Genomic DNA, 7,078 nt, shown 5'->3' with positions numbered 1-7,078 from the left:
CTGATTTTGTCTGGCAGTGAACATCATGATTCAAATGCAAAATTATGTGCAAATCATGTGCTTCCACTTCCCCAAAATTTCTTCCTAGACCTCCTGTTCTTTATAAGTTGTTCACTGGCTACATTTCCTCGGTGAGCTGAGAATTGTGTTTTGGCTACCCTTACTCATCTTGTGGGTGGTTAGAGCCATAGCATATCTCAAACCCAACAACTTTTACTTTCTCTAGATTCAAGGAGGGAGCCAGATAAGTGAAGATTGCTGATACAAGTTGTGTTCCTCCAAGGAAGGGAAGTGCCTGTGCACATCATCAACACTGGAACGAAGCCCCTGACTCAGCAAGGCCATGCAGCATGTCCTTGTTCCTGGCCTTGGGTGCAGGAGCTTGTGGAGGCAAGGCAAAGCCACTTACTGAAGGATGAGAGGTAACTGGTGTGCTGCAGGCAGGGTGGGTGAGAGACAGCAGCAAAGCCACTCTGGCAGGAAGGACGTGGAACCACAGCAGTGCACTGCTGTGACCTCCTTTCTAGCCGTGTGGCCTGAGGATCAGCAGTGCTTGGCAGCTACACAGAGTAATTGTGGGGCAGGCATTTCTTTCCTCTAAATACATTACAGGGGAAATGATCATCACCTTGCTATCTCTCCTGTTAGAATTGCTTTCCTAACATCCACTACTGATGTTTCTGTCTGCGATTTAAATTAGTGCACGTAACTTAATGGGAGAAAAAGTTGAGGATGGAGTGTGGGAAAGGAAATTCGTAGAATTGCCATTTTTAGATGAAAGTGGTGTGATTAAAGGGTACCAAAGTGCAGATTGACGTTTTTGTGAGTGCATTTAGTACCTTAAATCCAGAATCTTTGCAAATACTGTTTAATATTTCAAACAAACCTTTTCCATGGATCATTTTACAGTTTAGAAACTGAGGCAAAAGGAGGTAAAAAATCTTTCCCAAGATGCAAGCTCTAAGCAGAACTGGAAGTAGAGCCTAGGAGTCCTGCCTCTTAATTCCCTTCTCTGGCCACAGCTCCCTTCTTCGATTTTCTGCTAATGTTTTTCACTTGAGGTATAATTTAGCTGGCTCTCTTTGACAAGAGATTCAGCTGTTAGCAAGGAGAATAATATTAAAACAAAATGGCTGGATGTCTCTAGAGGTCTAAGGGAAGCACGGGATGCTCTAAGAGCAGCACTAGCAGGAAAGAGATAAATGCTATAGCTAGGTACTGAGTAATGTAGCACAAGAAGGAGCCTTTTAATGGCCCATTAAGAATAATGACATATAGAAGTTGAGGCTACTTTTTGGGGCTGATCATTGTTTCCTAAGAAAATGTTGCATTCTACCCAAGGGATCAGTCAAACATTTTGTTGTGAGTGTTGCAGGGCAGACTTTAGCTAATAAAGGAAGGTTACTGATCAGTGTGTGAGTGCAGAATGATAAAGCACTTCTCTTGGTTGAAACTTAAAATACACAGTGAGTGTCAGCAGCCCTCGGCAGTGCTGTGTTACATGAAGCATCTCTGAACTGCAGTGCTGAGCCCACGCAGTCTGAGCCGTGGGTTCCCTTATGCACACCACCAGAGATGATCTCTGTGCTGTTTGCTGAGCCCTGAGGTGTTGGGGTGGCAGTGTCCCAGCCCCTCAGAGATGTGCGCTGGGCTTCCTGAGTCCACCCAATCCAGGGATTCAGCCAGGGACTGGCAATTGGTGGCTATCTGCTACACAGTCTAGCAACTTGGCCTTAACATCAGTGAGTCCTGAGGGGAACCAAATTGTTTGGACTCTTTGCTGCTTTTAGTTTTCACTGCATGTGCTCCTACTTTTAAATCCCTGTTCCCACACTCTCTGGTCATATAAAAACAACCAAATCTTAATTCCAGAAGCTGTTCTTCCCATTTTGCCCCCTATTTAGCTCACATTTCAGGGGGACAATCCTGAGCACACAGGAGGTGCTTCTGGAAAAGTCAGTATTGGTACCCCTGCATCAGTGGGTGTGGAGACAGGGAAGCAGGGGCTGGGAGGTTGTCATAGGAATAGGACATAGAGGGTCTGAAGCTTTGCTGGGGAAGAACTATCTATCATTTTCCCTTTTAGTGTCCCCAGGAGGCCACCTGTGCCTTTCATCCTCTTCCTACTACAGAGTGGCCATTTTCATGATGTTACTGACCTGAGACATTGTCAAGTCTGGCCTTAAAATGTCCTTTTTGGGTCAGGTACCAGTCCTTCAGTGTATGCTTCTTGTACCTCTTACAGTAGCATGGTACACGAGTGCTGATAATTTGAAGTCAACACTCAGAACCAATTCTGAATAAGCAATATTTTAGATAAATGAGGTATAAATGAGGTAGAACTAATGAGATTAGATATACAGGGAGGTAAGGAGCTATCTATCTAGCTGAGCGTCTCAAATGCCCATTGCACATATAGGCTGGGCACGTATTTTAATTGAGAAAATCTTCCTTCCTGAGGATTTCATGCTTCTATAATCAGACGCACATAAAAGACAGAGCTGGGCAACATTAGCATTTGAGGGGAGAGGAAAAGTATGCAGATACAAAATCTGTGAGCTGCAGAAAAGGTAAGGAATCAATAACATGAGGTTCGGTGAAACAAATAAAGTGTGATTGAATGTTTTCATTCCATACAATATTTACTGCTTGCAGTACTTTGTCCGAGATATAGGCCATGATCTGGAGGTATTCACAGGCATTTGAGAATACAGTTTATATAAAGATGCCATCCCAAATAAAGCTTTATTGATTCGAAGAAAAGGAATATGTTTTATCAACATGAAAGGAGCAGGGAAATGCTGGTTGAGAGCAGAAGGTCAGAAAAGGATCTGAGACTGGAAATAGAGTTGCCTGTGGCTTAACATCAAATGCTATCAAAAAACCCCCAAAATGGCAAAATACCTTTTGGTGGGGAAAGGAACAAGGCTTTCCTCATAACCTAAGGAAGAAAGTCCTGTCTTCTCTACACTGCTTAGGACCCAGCATAGCAGCTAAAGGAGGTGAATGATACAGGAGAGATGGACTTCAGTCCTGAGCTGTCATTGTATGTTTCTGTTCTCCACTGATGGGGAAATGAGTGAGGGGACAGGAGCCTTTGTGCATCCTATATCCTGGTACTGCCTTTACCCTGGAAGCTTTCTTTGATGCTCTTCTGCACATTTCACTTTGTCAAGTACCAGGTGTTCCTAGTAGCTACTCAGTGTTAATTCCTGAGTCTTGATCTCATTTAATGACCCTCTGATTGGCATTATGGACTGAACACATCCTTCTCATACCCAGTCCTTTTGTTGTTCTAGCTCCAGTGAGGGACAAGGAGAGGAAGGTAATGTCTGACCTCTGCTAACAGGTAGGTGGGATAGATAACATAGATAACAGTCTCCTGCACAGATAAGAGAGAGAGAGGCAAGACTTCGACACAAGTTTAAATTTCTTCTCTCCTTATGCCCTTGCCCTCTCTTACTTATGTGTGTTCAACAAAGACAGATGATATTCTGGGCATCACTCCAATAAACAACCTCTTTGTGCCAATGAACAGTGAAATGTAAAAGGTTTGGCATGCCAGTCATATTGCCCATGGGTAAGGCTGAGGGCAGGGTGTGAGTAGCTGAACTGGTGAGGAGCCAATGAGACACATGCTTCTCTGAGCTGAAGAGCAGGGGCCATGGGAGAGACCAGGGATCTACTGATGTCATTGGGTCACCCATTTCTAAAGAGAAGTTGATGCAGTTAATTGACATGAGAGCAAGTCTGATGTAGAACTAAAATCAGTTTCAGTGGGGAAGCAAATAGCCAAGGAAAGGCTGTAAGAGCTACGCGTTGAGCTTCTGAGGCCATTTTTCAACAATCTCCTTTAGCAGGTGGGATAAGGTTGAGGGCAATATAAAATACCTCTACAGTGTATATGTGCCTGTGCGTTCATGTCCTTTCTCACACGTTCACCCAAGCATGAGTGAGCTGGGAGAGACACCCACACCCAGCTCTGAACAGCACATTCTTTCTTTGTAGTTCCCAAGAGGGTGTTACAGCTGCCATTGCAGCAGTCACTGGAGTACAACCCAGAACAACTGTGGTTTGCTTCTCAGCATCACTAAAAAAATTGGGGTTTTTAAAACCAAACCAAAATTACCTCCTCACTTCTGATGATATTAACAATCTGAATAACAGTTGCTTATTATAAAATACAGTTCTAAAAATGGCAGTTTACTTGTGCTTAATTATCTGCACTTCTAAGGAATATCTGTTTTTAGGCTGTAAGACTTGATTTAGATTAAATGTGATGACAAATGAGGAAAGTAGAGCATTTAATTGCTGTTTGGATCGTGCTGAAGTAGATTGCTTTCAAAAAATGCCTGGTCCTCCCTCAGATGCAAAGGTGCAGTGCAGAGAGGATATGATAGAAGCATCTCCCCCGCTCCTGCCATGTCAGTTGGGTTTAGACTGAACTTGTGAAATCAAACCTGCTGCCTATTTTTGTGATTGGGTGTGGATATAATAGAGAGCATGAAATCTGGGAAGGAGGTTACAAACTTCATAGAAAGCGCAAGGTACCCCTCCCTGTAAAAATATTCCAGCAGTGGAAGCTTGAAGGCTTTTACTTCAGAAAGGAAAGGGCTCTGGCACTGGAGACAAAATGTCCAAGGGGCCCAAAACATTTCTAAATGAATGAGGGGTGCTCGAAGAAGGAACATTGTCAGGCTTTCAGCCCTTGAGGCTGTGGCCTGCAGCATTTCAGTGGGCACAACCAAGCTGTGATCAAACATATTCCTTTTATTGCAACAGATCACAAGACAGTTTTTCAGCAGACATTTAATTATTGTACAAAATGGATAGTTGAGCATAAAGGGAAAGTTCTCTTTTTAGACCAAGCTACTCTCCACATAGAATTCCTGTAATCAGAAAAGGTATTTGTAGAAGCTGGCTACTCCTGCCTCTGCAAGCTTTTTGAATCTACATCAGAATTTCAAAAGTACAGGTTTCTTAAAAATCTCTGAGATACTGGACTCTAATGTCAGACTAAAGTATATAACATACTGCAGCATAGGTAAATAATAAATAGCAGCTTTCCAATGCTGTCACCTTCTTAATAGGAACACTAAAAAAACCTGTGTTCCTTTTCTGCCAGATTTATCATCTGGTAGTGACTGCCAGGTGAAATCCACTGGTTGTACAAGGAGTGAGAATTTACATTCCCACTCCTCTTCCTCTTCACCCTCCACGCCCCCAGCCATCGCTGCCAGCCCTGGGAGCAGCCCCCAGCCTGGGGCATTTCTCCAGTGCTGGAGCTGCCATGGCAGAAGGGCACACCCTCTGCTGCTCTATGCCACTTTGGCACAAGCTGTGGCCTTGTCAGTGGCTTTCAGGTTTCTGTTAGAATTTAGCAGTGTCTTTTCTTGCCATGCTGAAGCTGTCTCTGATTCAGAGAGCGATGTCCTTGTGCTTTGAACGCTACATTGGCTGCCTGTGCTGTTCCAAGCAGAAACCCTGCTCGCATGCTAACCCATCTCTGTCCTGGAAGAAGGTTTCTTATGGTTAGAAAATGAAAGAATTAACCCTTTGTTGGTCATTTGGTTTTGTGTACTTTCTTTTTCTCACATAAGTACTTAGGACATAGGGGATGTCCAAAACCTTCATGTCCCAAATAACGTTCCATTGATTTTGCTACAAATCTGCCAGAGACATGGCAAAGCCATGACTAAATGCAGCTGTGGGTAAGGATGTGTAAATACAATGACAGTGCTGAGCAAGGCAGACCAATATTGATCCAAAAATGTAAGCTGCCTGCAAGCTTCCTGTTTTAAACAAGGTGTTTTAAGTAAAAGTCTCCAAAAAGACGTACTTAAAAAAGAACTAATAAGAAATCTTTCCATTGATGAAAAATACAGAGGTTCTTGAATTCTCTCTATTGTTTGTGGAATTCAGCAGTAGAAACTGGTATAGTTTGCATAGAATTGGATTAGCTGTTTAATGTATCTCCTGCAAGCCAAATCAAACCAGATTATTCATCATGGTTATCATGCAAGTATATATGTGTGTGAGTGTGCCTATCCTAGAATATATTGTTAATTTCTGAGACTTTAACAAGAAAAATTCTCACTGCAAAAGAAATCTCACTGCAAAGTCACTGGTTATGTTCAGCCTGAAATACATTGCTCTGCTGGTAGACCCAGCTCATGCTGAGTATCCAATTGTACAGTTGCTACAATTGGGAAGTTACGGCTTTAAGTGTCAAGGAAATTAAACTATCTCAGTATTTCCTGAGGCAGGGGCATTACAGGCAATGCTGTGATAAGACAATTTTCAGTTGTCTCAGAGGTGACTGGAAAAATATCATTAGAGGGTTTCTGATTTATTCTTTCTCAGTGTTGCTTCCCAGTCAGATGTGTTCAGCCTGCAAGTAAACATCACTTTGTATCTCAGTAGCAGGATCACACTTCAGCAGGTGAAAACTTTTCAGTCTGTCTCTGACTGTCACCAACAATACAATTTCTGCCATCAATGCTTATGTGACCAGATTATGGAGCTAAATCAGGGTGTTGGAATACTAAGGACTGGTTTGCTGTGTTGCTGAGTCTACCTCTCTTTATTGCTGCTCTACTAATTCCTCCAGGCAGAGTCTCATGGAGATTTGTTTGGATTCTTTCCTATTTAAATACCTATGCAGGTAAGAGTAAATGGATAGATTTTCATCCTGCAGAGCAAACCCATGCCTGCAGAAGGGCCTTTTCTTACTCTGATATCTAATCCTTTCCTTTGGCAAAGTAAATAATGAGACACTTCTAACAGATCTGATTAAGCTGAGTCCCTTCTTAAATGACGGAAGATCAATACTATTACTAAATCCATTTAACAGTTCTTCACACTTCAGTTGTGCTCTCTGTAGGATATATGAGAAAGAACAGAAGGGTATTTTGGCTATTATAACGGAAATGCATGATAAAGCCTCTTCTCATGTTCTGCTTTCTCTCTCTGGCTCCAAAGAGATCTTCCAGGCTCCCCCATACCTTGAATCTGGTTCACAGGCCAGAAATAGCCAGAGACCGGGGAGGAGGGACTTTTGTCTTTCAGTCTTTTAAGC

This window comes from Pithys albifrons, chromosome 6, assembly GCF_047495875.1.
Source record: "Pithys albifrons albifrons isolate INPA30051 chromosome 6, PitAlb_v1, whole genome shotgun sequence".
Taxonomy (NCBI): Eukaryota; Metazoa; Chordata; class Aves; order Passeriformes; family Thamnophilidae; genus Pithys; species Pithys albifrons.
This window is presented reverse-complemented; position numbering follows the sequence as displayed.